Source organism: Hemitrygon akajei, chromosome 2, assembly GCF_048418815.1.
Source record: "Hemitrygon akajei chromosome 2, sHemAka1.3, whole genome shotgun sequence".
NCBI lineage: Eukaryota > Metazoa > Chordata > Chondrichthyes > Myliobatiformes > Dasyatidae > Hemitrygon > Hemitrygon akajei.
Window position 1 is genome coordinate 182,577,335 of NC_133125.1, and position 17,905 is coordinate 182,595,239.

A 17,905-nucleotide genomic window follows, 5' to 3' on the forward strand; every position below is an offset into this window, starting at 1 on the left:
TGGCGTACTCAAGAAACTAAATGTCCAAGGGATCCAAGAAAAGATGGTGTTGGAATAAAAATTGGTTAAGAGGGAGGAAGCAAACAGTGAGGATCAATGGGAGTTTCAGTGTCTGGAGGGCTATGTGTGGTGAGTTAAGCAGGGCTCAGTAACAGGTCCCTTGTTGTTTAAGGTTCATGTCAATGATTTGAACTTGAACTGACGAACACAAAGTTTCCTGTTGATCACAATATCAGCAGTTTGGTTGACAGTGAAGAAGAAAGGTCTGGGTCACAGGAAGATATCACCGGTCTCCTTGGATACACAAAAGAGGAAATGGAATTCAGTCTGGAAATGTTTACAGCAGTGCTTTTGGAGAGGGCAAACTAGGCAAAGGAACAAACAGTAAACAGAAGACTAAGGCATGGAGAGGAACTGACAACTCTCAATGTTCACGTGCACAGATCCCAGAAAGATGGGTTGCTAGGTTACCTGGTTTCTGTCAATTGCAGTAGCATAAGGTGGTAGACTTGATGTGGATGTGGAGATAAATGGTTTCAAGGGGAAGTAATCAGGAATGGACAGCTGAGTGAACTAGCATAGATGGGCTGAATGGCCTCCTTCCATGTGGTAAGGAAAGTGGGGTCTTGCATTTTGTCTTCTGCACAGAGCTGGTGATGGGAGATGTGAAAGGGTGAGGAACAATACCTGAGGAGAGGGAACTATTAGCAATGGCATTAACATTGGGACCAGGAGAGGATGTTGGTGATGAACAGGATCTAACAGAAAGAGGGTTGAGTATGAAAAAGAAATGGATAGAATCCAGACTCAATGGATACAATGATAGGTGGAGGGGCCGGTAGTGCTGAGGAAACAGAGTCAGCAGAGAGACTTGGATAGATTGGGAGAATGGGCAAAGAAGTGGCAAATGAAATACAATGTTGGAAAGTGTTTGGTCATGCACTTTGGTAGAAGAAATAAACAAACAGATTATTATTTAAATGGGGAGAGAATTCAAAGTTCTGCGATGCAATGGGACTTGGGATTCCTCGTGCAGGATACCCTTAAGGTTAACCTCTAGGTTGAGTCAGTGGTGAAGAAGGCAAATGCAATGTTGGCATTCATTTCTAGAGGAATAGAATATAAGAGCAGGGATGTGATGTTGAGGCTCTATAAGGCACTGGTAAGTCCTCACTTGGAGTACTGTGTGCAGTTTTGGGCTGCTTATTTAAGAAAGGATGTGCTGATGTTGGAGAGTGTTCAGAGAAGATTAACTAGGATGATTCCAGGAATGAGAGGGTTAACAAATGAGAAATGTTTGACTGCTCTTGGACTGTACTCCTTGGAGTTTAGAAGAATGAGGGGGGACCTCATAGAAACATTTCAAATGTTAAAAGACATGGACAGAGTGGATGTGGCAAAGTTGTTTCCCATGGTGGGGGAGTCTAGTTCGAGAGGGCATGACTTGAGGACTGAAGGGAGCCCATTCAGAACAGAGATGTGAAGAAATTTTTTTAGCCAGAGGGTGGTGAGTCTGGAATTTGTTGCCACGGGTGGCTATGGAGGCCAAGTCATTGGGTGTATTTAAGGCAGAGATTGATAGGTAACTGAGTAGTCAGGGCATCAAAGGTTATGGTGAGAAGGCGGGGGAATGGGACTAAATGAGAGAATGGATTAGCTCATGATAAAATGGCAGAGCAGACTTGATGGGCCGAATGGCTGACTTCTGCTCCTTTGTCTTATGGTCTTGTGGTCAATACAATTTAGATAGATAGATAGATAGATACTTTATTCATCCCCATAGGGAAATTCAACATTTTTTTCCAATGTCCCATACACTTATTGTAGCAAAACTAAATACATCCAATACTTAACTCAGTAAAAATATGATATGCATCTAAATCACTCTCTCAAAAAGCATTAATAATAGCTTTTAAAAAAGTTCTTAAGTAGTTTACTTAAATACATTGAGTCCTAACCCCGGCACTTTAACATATCTTACTCCTGGCGGTTGAATTGTAAAGCCGAATGGCATTGGGGAGTAATGATCTCTTCATCCTGTCTGAGGAGCATTGCATCGATAGCAACCTGTCGCTGAAACTGCTTCTCTGTCTCTGGATGGTGCTATGTAGAGGATGTTCAGGGTTTTCCATGATTGACCGTAGCCTACTCAGCGCCCTTCGCTCTGCTACCGATGTTATACTCTCCAGTACTTTGCCCACGACAGAGCCCGCCTTCCTTACCAGCTTATTAAGACGTGAGGCGTCCCTCTTCTTAATGCTGCCTCCCCAACACGCCACCACAAAGAAGAGCATCGACACCAGAGCATCGAGGGACATATGGGAGGGTTGGTCCAGTGGGCAAAGGGAAGTGGGGAAACTACAGGGGCAGGTGCACAGTCTGAATCCCAGCCATTCATGGGTTCAGTGCACATTGTTAGAATATTTCAGCATGGTGAATTGTTGAAACAGTGGTGAATTAGGGGTTCTCTTTGCATTTCTGCATAGTCTTTGGATAAACAATTGGTGAAGGAGAGCAGGACCTGATGATGCTGAATAGGGTGCAGCCAGATCTGACGATGGGCGTTTAAAGCCATTTTTCACTGAGGACACACCCACACTTGTATCTCTCATTTGAGGGAGTGCAGATGGAGGCTCCACCACAGCAGACACTCAGATGAGGGATTAATGTAGGTTTTCACAAATAAAATGAAGTGAGGCATTTTATGTTTACGGAAACCAATAACACATTTTATTGAACTCCCAAACCAACACACAAAAACGTGCTAAAACTCTTTACATAATAATAATATGAATAATTACATCTCACCTTCACTGAGAGGCACACTCACTTTGGCACACACATGCCTAACTTCCAAACTCATACAGGCTGGACCCTGAAACGAATTCTTCTCGCTCACGCTACTCAGCCGATAAGGAACTTCACACAAACACGCCATCCTGTGCCGATACCTTACTCACGAAAATCTGGGAAAAGCAGCTCCCAGCATTCGATGTTTGTCTTTGCAGAACATTGTAACTCCTCTTTCCACTCCACATGTGCATAAAGACGTCACTGTTTTCTCTTAAAGACACAGGCAGCTATTTTAGTGTTACCAGGGTGAATACACAAATATACTTTTAACAATAAAAAATAATATTCAACAGTCACCTGGTTACATTCTCCCCTGCAAACAGGTAAGCATCCTCGATTACTCACTCACTGCAAAGATATTTTTAACCTCTTTAACTGCTTCTCTGACTGAAACTGAACCTCGACCGGCCAGTATCTGTGACACTGCTGCAGGACTTATGGAGGCCACATCTCGGACTGACCTTGGTTCATGACGTGGGTTAGAGTGCTGTCCAGCATTTACTCTTTTACTCCTGTGGGGTACTACAACAGGAGGGCCACCAACATCTGACCCTGTATCATCAGTCACAGGTCCTACAGTCTCAGTTCCAGACATTCTTACAGTTCCCGAAGATATGCTGTCAAGGCTGGAGTCAAGATTCTGTACACCCTGTTCTGACACATCTTCTACCAATATCATATCATTCTCTAAATCCTCAGAATCTGATTCATGTCCCAGGGACATGAGTTTATAGTCTCCATTGAGGAGCTGGGGTGGGCAGGTTCTCACAGGGCCTGTTCACCCTCCTGATCAGCCCTCCCTCCAAAGGTTCCACAGTGTATGTGTTGTCTAGTACCTACACCAGCCTGTAGACAGTTGATTTCCAAGCATCCTGGATCTTATGGCTTTTCTTTACCCCATACAATTTGCAGAGCTCAGCTATGACCTCACTTTCGAAGTCTCAGGAACACCGTAATTCATAAACCATTCGCTCGAGAGCACCTTTGCTGTGGTATCTGCCTTTTGATCCTGAGCTGGGAATGCTTGGGTAAACTTTGTAAAAAGGTCTGTGACTACTTAGACATTCTCACACCCATCAGCTGTCGGTTCAAACACAGTGAAATCTACAGCGACAGCCTTCAGCGTCCCAGAAGCAAGAAATGATTTCATGGGGGGACGGATCTTAAGGTGAGGCATCTTAGTTAACACACAATGTGGACAATTTTTGATCCACCGTGCCACATCCTTGTGCATGTCCACCCAAAAACATCTGCTTCTCAACAAGTGTGGAGTAGGCTCTATGCCTTGATGCCCCATAGAGTCATGTACATACCCAAACACTTTACCCCTCAAGCTGGTAGGTAGCAGAAGCTGATAACACTCCCCATGCTTCTCATCCTCAACTACACGATACAGTAACTCCTTACACTCCCTGATCAATACGTGGGAGTGGGAACTCTCATCAGTACACGGACTGGGAACGCATCATTATTGGTCTTAAGATTCAGTCTCCGATAATCTACACAGTCTTATGCTGCCATCAGTCTCCACTATGAAAGGGTGTGTGAAATCGCAGAGCTGAGGATGGGTGAAATGGCTAGTTTTTCTTTGAGCAAGTCAAAGGCAGTTTGACATTCTTCTGTCCAAGACTGTTTTAACAGCTGGTTTGTTTTACTCGGACTCCCTGCATTAAAACACAAATTCACTACATCATGCAGCGGACCTGCAATCTTTGAGAATCCCTGAATGAGCCGTCGTTAAGAACTGCAAACGCTGATAAATGACCTTAAGTCTTTGACTGTAGATGGTACTGGCCATTGCTGAACAGCCGAGACCTTCTCGGGATCTGTGTCTATCCCTTTGGTTGATATCTGGTGTCCCAAGAACTTAGCCTCTGACTGCAGGAAATGACATTTTTCCAATTTCACCTTCAGACCAGTTTCCTTGAGGTGCTGAAGCTCAGTGTCAAGCCTCTCCAAGTGTCCCTGGAAAGTCTGTGAATGCATCAGAATATCATCCAGGTACACAAGCATAATTTGGAAGACTCAGTGATTCATGGTTGCCTGCACGAGTCTTTGAAAAGTCACCAGCCCATTGCAGACCCAAATGTCATGTGAAAATATTCATATAGAGCAAACGGGGATGAAAAGCAGTCTGATGCCTATCACACTCCTCTATCACTACTTGGTGGTAACCACTTGTGAGGTCTGTTGTTGAGAAAGATTGTGCTCCCCACAGAGCATCAAGACTTTCATCAATACAGGGGACCCGGGAATGTGACCTATTTGGTCTTGAGATTCAGTCTCCGATAATCTACACACAGTCTTATGCTACCATCAGCCTTCTGTAGCAACACTACAGGTGAGACATACACACTATTGCTCCTTCTGTACCAACACTACAGGTGAGGCATACACACTATTGCTCCTTCTGTACCAACACTACAGGTGAGGCATACACACTATTGCTCCTTCTGTACCAACACTACAGGTGAGACATACACACTATTGCTCTCCTGAATCACACCCTTCTTCAACAACTTTGAGATGTGCTCTTTCACTTCACTGTACTGATTGGGCGAAACACGACGGTGTGACTATGAAATAGGCTGGTCAAGAATTAACTGAATTTCATGCTTTACCTTGTCAGTGTACCCAAGGTCTTCATCTTCATCTGCAAAGATATCCAGGTACTTAGCCAGTAATGCTCTGAGCTGAGCTTGTTGTTCTTCACTACCCCAATGTCGAGCTTGTCTAGAATTGACTTTAACTTGTGGTTACTACCCTCCTCCTTTACACCAACAGTCACTTGTTCAATGCCAGCTGAGATCCGCTGAAATCTTACAGCACATTGCTGATCACTATCTACACACTCTAACTTTGACAGTATACCCAGTTGGGTCCTGGGTGAGAGTCAGAAATACCTCCTCTTGAGAGAGGTTTAAAATCTGCACTGGTACTGTACGACTACAAGTGTCAACGAGCATGGGAATAACTACTAGACAACCCGGTAGAGGGGTGTTAAGTGGCTCAGGTAACATCTTATGGTCACAACCAACATCTCCAGTGGCCTTCCTAGCCACAATGGTAACTACAGATTCAGCAGGTATGTGCTCAGTATCTTTTCCTGATACTCGGACGACGACTTTCTTTCCAGTAGTTCACATCTGCACTTTCTGGAAATCATCTCTCCAGCCAGAATCCAACTTTCCTTCCAGTGTCATGTCAAATCCTGCGTAGACAAGTTTGCAAGTAGATAAGTTTCCTAAATTGGTTTATAATGTTCATGCCTACAATGCATGGGACGGGTTGTTCAGTTTAACAGGATCCCTGATGACTAGAAAGCCACAATTGGGTATTTTCATGCCCATCGCTTGAACCTCCAGCTCCAGATACCCAAGGTAAGGAATATCAAGACTGTCAGTGGCTGTTAACCTAAGCCAGCCGGCAGTGGACAACATTTCCTCATCCTCTCCATTCAAGTGTTCTCGAAAGAACTGCTCAGTCACGGTGCTCACTTGACTACCTGTGTCCAACAGACAACGGACAGTGACACCTGATATCTTAATCTCAATGACAGTACATGGTCCTATGGCAAATTGCAGCAACTGGTCACAGGATGGCTGTACATTATCTACGAGGTTGCCCCAAATTGCCCGACTCACAACAACCTGAGGGCTGGAAGATGTGGGCTCTACATCCCTTGCACTTCACTTCTGTGGGAAATTCTTGACCACATGCCCCCCCACCTGACTTGAAACATACTGGTTGCCCATCCTCTGTGAATCTAGGCTGCAACTTGGGATTACTGTGAATTGCATATGCAACACCTCTCTGTACAGTAACATCTTTCACTGCTTGAGTCAACTCACAAATGGCTTTTCCCTGCTCTGTGACTACTTCAAGGACATTGTCTAGAGTGGCAGACTTGGATTCCTGAGATTTAGGAGGTGAGCACTGTGCCTGGCTACTGACACACTTTGACTTTACAGTCTTTGCATTTCCTGAGGACTCTTAAAAACCACAGATGAGCCTCCTCTCGCACTTCTAACTTCGAGGACCCAGGGTTATTCTGCACAGATCAGTGGAGCTCCCTTCCAGGGGAAGGATCTCTGATCCCATCTATAAATTGATCTCTGAGCACCACCCTTTCATTGGCCAGAGCATCAGGGGAACAGTTCAGTTGAAAGTTAAGAGCTTGGGCTGGGGCATGTGAAAACTCTCTATGTCTTCACCCTCACACTGTTTGTGACTATAGAAGCTATGCAACAGCTGGGGTGCACTATGCTTGTCTCTGAAAGCCTCCCTGAGACAGGTGAACAAGTCATCAGCCTGGTCATCACTGCACATCAGTGCTTCTTCTAGAGCTGCACCCCTGAGCAGTGACATAACAGAATCATACTGATCCTGGTCAGTCTAATTTCCAGCATGAAGTACACGATCGACTTCTTCAATAAAGTCATCAACAGACCTCCCATCTTTCTCAGCATCCCCCGTAAATGGAGTGATGTGTCTTTTCCTTGGAATGTATACATAGGACCTTTTGCTTAATTTATCAACAGTTGCCATGGCTTCCTCATGCTGACCAGGCATCTCACTAATTTGTTCATTGAAATCAGGTTCAGTTTGCTCATGCTCTGAATGTAACATTATGAAAACTCAAGTCCTTAAAAAGTCTCTACAACAAGCCTGGAAAAAGGGTTGCTGACATCTCCTGCAGAAAACACGATGACTTCACAGCCGCAGTTGCTCTGGATCACCGTCACAGTTCTACATCCTGGCTTCAGTCCCTGATGTCCCAACCCGGCATCAAGACTCTACCATGGTCTCCACGTGACACTGTCTCACGGGAACGACTGTCCTGTCCTTCACCACTACCCTATTATGTATTGTATATTGTACTGCATACAAACATCAAAAACCCTCTAAACTGGCTTGGAATTTCCCCACTGCTGCTACCAAATTTTGTAGTCTGGGAAGAATACACACTCAGAACAACAAATACTTTTTCAAGTCTTTAATTCCTTTATCTGTTTGAGATACTTTAATGCAGAAAGCAACTACCAAAAGCTTAACTTTGGTCCACACACTTGTGTGTCAACTAGTTATGTGTGCAGTATGAAAATAAATAAAATAAAATATACAAAACCAATATGGTAGTGGCAATTCTAAAAAAAACAATACAAACAATATTTGAATTCCATCAACCTGTACCTTGTACACAACATCAAAAATATCAATAAATACATCTTATCTTAACTAAGAGGTATACTCACTTTGGCACAGAAGTGCTTAACTTCCAAACACGTACAGACTAGAAGAGCCTTTCTCAAACTTTTTGCTCTGAAGGAATCCCTGAATTAATTTTAAGGTCTCAGGGATCTCCTGATAAAAATTATTATAAATACAGCTCACGGTACATTAGTGTGATCAGTAAGTTGTAGATATAATAATCCAAAAATCATTGCCAATGCTCTTTTGAGTAGAGAATGAATTCTTAGCCAAATGTTCTTGAAAAAAACAGGCAGTTAAGCTTAGCTTACCATTCTTTTTAATCACTGATATTTATTGCAATACCAACAAATTACATTCAATACAAACAGTTGCCGATTACATTTTGACTATATAACCCAGCCACCCCCAACCTTCATATTCCCACCCCCCTCCACCCCTCTCTCTCCCCCCCACACCCCTCTCCCCTCCACCAACCAACTGAATAGCAGTGCATACACAGACAGAGCATTCCTATTTTAACAGAAGATCTTTTAAGTTAGATATCAACTTTGTCCACATTAAGATTGTGTTTGGTCGTGCATCATTTACTCTTGCTGATGATAATTCCAGATACAAAATGTCCAAAAAGCTCTGAAGCCAGTGAGTATATGAAATATCATGGGGAGGTTTCCAACGCTGGACTACGATCTTCTTAGCTGCAGTCAGGCCTGCCAGCCTGATTTTGCGTGTTTTTTTCCTTAAGTGAAAGGTGGGAGTCATCATTTAGAAGATGTACAGTGGGGTCCATTGGTAATTGTACCCCCATTATTTCTGTAAGAGTACTGATAACCTTCCCCCACAAACCAAAAGCCCCTGGATATTCCCATGCAACATGTACAAAAGAGCTAACGGTTCCTTGGAGGGCAAAATGAGCAACATGGGTCAGGAACCAGTCCCATTTGATGTCTAATTCTCGGTGGTAGATAAGCTCTGTGACAAAATTTCAAGTGGATATGCTGATGATTTGGGTTTTTCGAAGCACTGGCAGCATTATCCCAAATCACATCCCAGTCTAAGTCTTGTCCCAATTCAGATATGTCCCTATCCCAGGCTTTGATTCCTGATGTGGGCATATAATTCTGGGAGTTTAATTTATCATAGATATATGACACTATCTGTCTTGGAGCACTCTGTATCCAACAGTGATATTCCTTTAAATCTGACCCCCAGGGAACCCCATAGGCTTTACAAGCTGATCTTACTGTAAAGTAGAAGAAAAAAGAGTGTTTATCAATGTTATATCGAGATACCAGTTCTTGGAAGCTAAGGATAGTACTTGCCCCATTAATATCTTGAAGAGTAGTAATACCTTTATCCTCCAAAGTTCTGTCAGTGAATGGTTTCCCCTCAGATAGAAAATGATTATTGTTCCACAATGGAGATGATTTGCACCATATGTTTTTAAATTTTAGTAACTTTTCTGCTGCTCTAAACACTTGTAGCATATGGGTTAAAATTGGACCGTAATACAAGTCACATTTTTCGGTAGACATACCTATAGGGAGAAAGTCCTTCAACCTTATTGGTGCTATTAGCTCTTGCTCTATATTTTTCCATGACGAAACTTTATCCTCCTCCATCCAATAGCTAAGACTTTTTAATACAAATGCCCAGTGTTAAAGTTTAAAATTTGAACATGCCAGTCCCCCATCCGACTTTCTGAATTGTAGAGCTGACCACTTTATATTGGGTTGTTTACCATTCCAAACATAGCATCGTAGTAAGGAGTCCAGTTTTTGCCAATATCTTGCTGGAAGTGCAAGTAGGATCATTGAGCTGATAAAATAAATGCGGGGTAAGATGTTCATTTTAATGACTGATATACGGGCTGGGACTGATGCTGGCAGGTGTCTCCATCTATTAATATCTTCTATTTTTTCAAAATTAAAGAGTAATTGAGTTACTCCTTCCCACCCCCCTTCCCACCCCCTTCCCACCCCCTTCGCATCACCCCTCCCATTCAACCCTTTACTTTGTAACATCTGTCAGTGTCACTTAGCAATGTCAGACACTGAACATTAACCGCCCCCCTCTAGCACCAACACATTAGAAAGGCAAAGCGGTTCTCATAAACAATCATATAAAAGAAACAAGAAAAAAATACCTGATCAGATCCTTTAACGATGACGACAGTGATGTCCAGGAACATAAACAACTCTACTGGAGACATAACCCGAAATGAACTTGTCCAACTACAGTTATTCAGAACAAACTGCTGTTTTCAGCTTCACTCTTGATGAGGTGTGACATTTGGGTGTGTTAAATATCACCTTAGAAAGTAAAAGATAAAAAAATATATTCTAGGCAGACTTACATCACCTTACCATGTTATCCTTGTACTAACAAGTTAACTGAGCCATTACCCTGAAACTCTGACGTGCAATACTCAGAAACAAACTGGCCCCTAATTAACGAAATACAAAAGTGCATCAAATGACTTTCCAATAAAAGAATAACTTCACACCTAGGATGTTAACTTGCCCGTGCCTGTTAGATTGTGCATACAGGCTGGTCCGAGCTCTTAATGCAGTTCCATCTCCTCCTGAGGGGCGTGTGGACTTTGCCCAGGGTCTTCTTCCATATCTCCCAGCACCGATGATTTCAGGGCTTCTTTCGCTTCCTCTGCCGAGTTAAATGACATCTTCATGCCCTTGATATTCACTCTCAAAATCACTGGGTATAAGAGGAATGAGTCAATCACCTTCTGTCGAAGCGTAGCGCGGATCTCCCTGTATCCTTGTCATTCCTGCATCGTGCCAGGGCTGTAGTTGGCGAAGAACTGCAGCTGGGTGCCATCGGGGAGAGTAGGTTTGGCTTTCCGCGTGACCTCCAGGATAGCCTGCCAGTCGGTGTACCGTAGAATCTAAAGACTATGGTCCGCGGTCTTGAGGTGTTGTTGGAAAAGATCCTATGTGCTCTATCGATCTCCAATGGAGTGCTGTGGGAATTCTGGAGTGCTGGAATCCAATTAGGCAGCATCTTCTGGAGGTAGCCTCTTGGACCGTCACCCTCAGCGCCTGTCGGTAAGTTAACCAGCCGCACATTGTTTCTCCTGGATCTATCCACCAAGTTCTTTAGCTTCTTCCGTATCTTAGTCACCTTCGCGAGACAGGACTTAGTAACTTTCTCATTCTTGTGTCAGCTAACCTGAATGTCGTCTATTTCGTTGAAGACCATGCTAATTTTTTTAGCATGAATGTCCACTTGCTCCTTTAACGACCGGAGAATGTTGCCATTCTCTGCCATATGCTTCTGTATGGGGTCGAGAGCCTTTTCCATCGACTCCTTTAGCATGTGGGCTACCGTTTCTTGCAGTGATTCCATCTCCGTTGCCATTGTTTGCTAAATTGGCATAGCTGTTTCCTCGGATGAATCACTAGCTTGGTGTCATCTGCTGGTATCTCGTTTCTTGGTTGAATTTGGTTCTTTTTTTGAGGTCATGACTTTAGTTAGATCTTTCTCCAACTCAACCTTGTAATAGGACTGTCTATGAGCCCTAAAGAATGTGAAAAAGGAGTGTTATATGTCAGTGTTCAGTGCTGTGCTGCCATTTTGCCTCGTGCCTCACCGGAAGTCTTAGCTTACCATTCTTCAAATGAATCTCTTTCTGTCCCTTTCTTATGAATTTTAAAATTTATAAGGCAAACATAACAAATTTCTATTAAATAACTGACTTAAGTTAGTAAACTGACTTAATGCTCAGTAAATTTAATTGAAATAAAGGTTGTAAATTGATTTTAATTAATGCTACTTACAACATGAAAATGTATTGACTACATTGACTCATAAAGTTACTAAAAATTGTAAGCCAATGAAATATGAATAAAAATATAGCCTCAGACACAATTTAATACAAGACTTTGAAAAGACATTTTCTTATTAAGTGATATGATCAAGCTCAAATATCAGCCTAGCACGTGAAACCTGTGTTTGTTTTTTGCTGCACAAATACTCAATTCTGGGTCAAACTTGAGATAAGCACACACAGATTTCACCTTCAATTGAAAGGAAATGATCTCTATTCTTGCTCGTGTGCTTGTTAAACAAAAGAAAGTTTGCTGACACATGTAAGAAATTGAAAACTGCAGCAAAATGTTCATTGTTTTCCAATGAATGTCAGGATACTCTTCTTTCACAGAAATCCAGAACTTGTCCAGGAGCAGGTCAGTAAATCCCATCTTGAGTGCACGATCAGACGGCATCTCACAAAGTTCCTCCTCTTCTCTCAAAGTCAAGTTTTCAGGCTGAGCAGAAGATTCAGAGAAAGGGTCCCTCACCCAGTCATACACTTGTGTTGAAAGGGAGGAAAAATACTGTTCAGTTTTGTTCTGCAGTTATTCCAGGGGGTTTTCAATAAGACTCGAGACTTTCTGATCCTTGCTCACTCTCAAGCCCAAGCAGCATTGGAAACATTTCAAGATTTCCTTTTGCAACATGATTTTCCCAAAGATTCAGTCCCTTTTAAATCCAAGATTTTTGTCAATTTAAGTCAAAGCATTTTCTCCAGCACCTTGCAGAGACTTGTTCAACTGGTTCATATGATGAAAAGTGTCTGCTAAGTAGGCTAGTTTCTGCAGACATTCTTCATCGTCAAAGCACTCAGTAAAACCTGGCCTACTATTTTCTTGCAAGTACTCCTGCAATTCCCCTTCCAGCTCAGACATCCTGTTGAGAACTCTTCCTCTGCTCAGCCCCCGGATTTCTGTGTGTGGAGGAGATTGGTGTGCTCCTTGTCCAGGTTTTCACACTTTTTAAACATTCTCAACTGAACTGGTCTTTGTTTAATAAAGTCAACCATTTCTGAAACATCATCCAGAACTTTTTCATTTCGTCTCCAAGAGTTGTTGACATCAGCACCTCTCTGTGAAGAAAGCAGTGTGTTGTGACACCATCAGGATTTTCTTTTTGACAAGAGAAATGAAACCTCTCATGGAGCCATCGAGGGGCAGCATCAGTACAGATGCCAACACGGTTCCTCCAAGACAGACCTTTTGTTTCCAGATATGAAGACAAAACATTAAATATATCTTGGCCTTTGCTTGTTTTGGGCAGCTGTTTGCAACAGAAAAAGTTTTCTTGAATTTCACCATCATTTGCAAATTTTACAAGTGCTACAACATGACATTTATTGGTCAAATCTGTTGACTCATCACCCTGGATAGAGAAGCTGTTGTTTTTCACTTTGTCACACAAAACCTCTTCAACATCATGTGACATGTCATCAACACATTGACTTATCGAACTGTTTGAGAGTGGCCGCCTTCTCACCCGAACAAAATCCATTTTAGAGCCCATTCTGGAGCTACTATTTATGGACAACTGTGCTCGTCTTATGCACACAGAGGACATGCTACAGGCTGCAGTCGCTCAGTTCACCAAGGCTGCGAGGGCTTTGGGGTTAACGGCCAGTCTGAAGAAAACAATGATCCTCCATCAGAAGCCCCCTGGTGGGGTTTACAACCCATCTCAGATCATCATTGACGACCACCCTCTCACCACGTTTGAGCAGTTCACCTACCTGAGCAGTGTCAGATCCAGTGACCCAACGGTAGTAAGGGACGTTGACGATCGACTTGCCAGAGGTAGCAGTGCCTTCAGATGCCTCCAGATACATGTGGAAGAACACCAGCTGAGTCTGTCCACAAAAACCCAGGTGTACAGGGCTGCCGTCATCACAACACTGCTATACGGCTCCGAAGCCTGGGTCTTGTACCGCAAGCATATCCAGTTGCTCAAGTACTTCCATCAGTGCTGCCTCTGCTCCATCGTGGGTATCAACTGACCGGATCGTGTCTCCAACAATGAGGTCCCGGAGAAGCTCAACGTCCAAGCATTGAAGCTACTTTGCTGCTCAGGCAGCTCTGCTGGCCAGGACACGTCTCACATGGACAATTCCAGGTTACCGAAAGCTGTACTCTACAGAGAACTCTCTCAGGGAAAGAGAGATCACTGTGTCCTGCACAAGAGGCACAAAGACCTCCGTGTAATACAGCACTCACCAATTATCAGCCTATGTTCCACCCCTCTGTACAGTACAACACTCACTATTTATCAGCCTACCGTCCTCCCCTCCATGCAATACAGCACTCACCAATTATCAGCCTATGTTCCACCCCTCTGTACAGTACAACACTCACCATTTATCAGCCTACCGTCCACCCCTCCATGCAATACAGCACTCACCAATTATCAGCCTATGTTCCACCCCTCTGTACAGTACAATGTTCACCATTTATCAGCCTACTATCCTCCCCTCCGTGCAGTACAGTTCTCAACATCTGTCAATGGCCAAATAAACACGGCCCTACTCTGCACTGCCACACTGGGCAGAGAGATCTCTAATGAGATTGCTAACGGGTCTGCTCGGTCACTGCCAACCACTGTGAGTGTTAGCATCACACGTTGCATGGAGTTCAAAAATCAAAGTTTATTTTTTCAATCACAAACTCTCACGGAACCCTGGTTGAGAAAGCCTGGAATAGATGGCTTTGCTGCCAAGTTTGCAGATGATACAAAGATTGGTGGTGGGGCTGCTAGTGTTGAGGAAAAAGGAAGGCTGCAGAAGGATTTAGACAGATGAGGAGAATGGGCAAGAGAGTGGCAAATGAAGTACAATGTTGGAAAATGCATGGTCAAGCACTTTGGTAGTAGAAATAAATGTGCAGACTATTTTCTAAACAGGGAGGAAATCCAAAAACCTGAGATGCAAAGGCACTTGGGAATCCTTGTGCAGAACACCCTAAAGTTTATCTTGCAGGTTGAGTTAGTGATGAGGAAGATAAATGCAATGTTAACATTCATTTCAGGAGGACTAGAATATAAGAGCAGGGATGTGATGCTGAGGCTTTATAAGGCACTGGTGAGGCCTCACATTGAGTATTGTGAACAGTTTTGGGCTCCTCCTGTAAGAAAAGATGTGCTGGCATTTGAGAGGGTTCAGAGGAGGATCACAAGGATGATTCTGGGAATGGAAGGGTTATCCTATGAGGAATGTTTGATGGCTCTGGGCCTGTACTTACTAGAATTTAGAAGGATTTTGAATTTTGAAAGGCCGAGACAGAGTAGATGTGGAAAGGATGTTTCCCATGTTGGGGAAGTCTAGAACAAGCTGGCACAACCCCAGGATAGAGGGGCGTCCATTTGAAACAGAGATGCTGAGAAATTTCTTTGGCCAGAAGATGGTCAATTTCTGGAATTGACAGCTTCACAGAATGTTTAACAGCTGAACAGGTGAGAAGACAGCTGAAACGTCTCCACCCAAGCAAGGCTGCAGGCCCGGATGGTGTCACCCCAGGGTGCTCACAGCCTGTGCCCCCCAGCTGTGTGGAGTACTTCACCATGTCTTCAACCTGAGCCTGAGTCTCCAGAGGGTTCCTGTGCTGTGGAAGACGTCCTGCCTCATCCCTGTACCAAAGACGCCACGCCCCAGTGGCTCCAATGACTACAGACCGGTGGCATTGACCTCCCACATCATGAAGACCCTGGAGAGACTTGTTCTAGAGCAGCTCCGGCCTATGGTTATGCCACACTTAGACCCCCTCCAGTTCGCCTATCAGCCCCGACTAGGAGTTGAGGATGCCATCGTCTACCTGCTGAACCGTGTCTACACCCCCCTGGACAACCCGGTGAGCACTGTGAGGGTCATGTTTTTTGACTTCTCCAGTGCGTTCAACACCATCCGCCCTGCTCTGCTGGGTGAGAAGCTGACAGTGATGCAGGTGGATGCTTCCCTGGTGTCATGGATTATTGATTACCTGACTGGCAGACCACAGTACGTGCGCTTGCAACACTGTGTGTCAGACAGAGTGGTCAGCAGCACTGGGGCTCCACAGGGGACTGTCCTGTCTCCCTTTCTCTTCACCATCTACACCTCGGACTTCAACTACTACACAGAGTCTTGCCATCTTCAGAAGTTTTCTGATGACTCTGCCATAGTTGGATGCATGAGCAAGGGAGATGAGGCTGAGTACAGGGCTATGGTGGGAAACTTTGTTACATGGTATGAGCAGAATCATCTGCAGCATAATGTGAAAAAGACTAAGGAGCTGGTGGTGGACCTGAGGAGGGCTAAGGCACCGGTGACCCCTGTTTCCATCCAAGGGGTCAGTGTGGACATGGTGTAGGATTACAAATACCTGGGGATATGAATGGACAATAAACTGGACTGGTCAAAGAACACTGAGGCTGTCTACAAGAAGGGTCAGAGCCATCTCTATTTCCTGAGGAGACTGAGGTCTTTTAACATCTGCCGGACAATGCTGAGGATGTTCTACGAGTCTGTGGAGGCCAGTGCTATCATGTTTGCTGTTGTGTGCTGGGGCAGCAGGCTGAGGGTAGCAGACACCAACAGAATCAACAAACTCATTCGTAAGGCCAGTGATGTTGTGGGGGTGGAACTGGACTCTCTGACAGTGGTGTCTGAAAAGAGGATGCTGTCCAAGTTGCATGCCATCTTGGACAATGTCTCCCATCCACTCCATAATGTACTGGTTAGGCACAGGAGTACATTCAGCCAGAGACTCATTCCACCAAGATGTAACACTGAGCATCATAGGAAGTCATTCCTGCCTGTGGCCATCAAACTTTACAACTCCTCCCTCGGAGTGTCAGACACTCTGAGCCAATAAGCTGGTCCTGGACTTATTTCCACTTGGCATGAGTAACTTATTATTATTTAATTATTTATGGTTTTATGTTGCTATATTTCTTCACTCCAATTTCCCTCGGGATCAATAAAGTATGTCTGTCTGTCCGTCTGAATTTGTTAACACAGGCAGCTGTGGAGGCCAGGTCGTTGGTTGTATCTGAGGTGGAAATTGATAGATTGTTGATTGGCCAAGGCATTAAAGGTTACGGGGAGAAGGCCAGGGTGTTTGGGACTGAGGAGGGGTAAAAAAGAATTAGCCATGATTGAATGGCAGAGCAGACTCGATGGGCCAAATAGCCTAATTCTGCTCCTATGTCTTATGGTCTTGTAGACTTCTAAACAATAATTACTGAACCCGTCAGTCTGAATGAATTAAAAATCTGGGTGAAGGAAAAGTGTCCCTTGGATCTTATGGTGGACAATCCCTCAGACATGTATCACTGGTTACCGATGGACTTCCTGGACAACCACTATCCTTATCCATGTTAAATGTCCCAGCATTTGGACAGTTTAGTCTGCACTCACATTGAGTTCAGTTTTTTTCTTGGACCAGAACACTGTTTGAAGCCTTGAGCATCTGGGTGTGGTGATGGTTCAGTCCTCAACAACAGAACAGGCTTCACAGTGGAACTTCAGTGCTGTAGCTGGGGCTGGGTATTGTCACCACAGGCAGGACCACATCAACTGAAACCTTCACCATCTCTAGAATAATACAAAGCTGATTTGCAGTGGATTGTTACCTCATCTGCTGGATATGTACACAGGGAGACTGCAGTGTATCTGCCAATTCTGCATGTGCAGACACTCGATAAGGGATTACAGAAGTTATCAAATATGTGTTTGTTTGTGTTTATCTGTTGTTTCCTGGATTCTCTGCTTGCTGCCGGTGTGAGAGAGATCCCTGGACTTTCTTCAGTCCGGTGTTCTGATTTCTGCTCCATTTCTGAACTGGTTGGATTTCCTTGTGTTTAAGAAGCCTGACTGACTTGGGGTCCATCTTCATTACCAAGAACACATTGTAAATTGATGCTTATGTTAAATAATTTGTGTAGATCTGCTACTATGGCTTTCAAACTGATTAATTTTCATTTCTCCAAAGGCTTTTATTATGTTTAATAATTTGTGTAGAAATCTCTCTGTGGGTTTCAAACT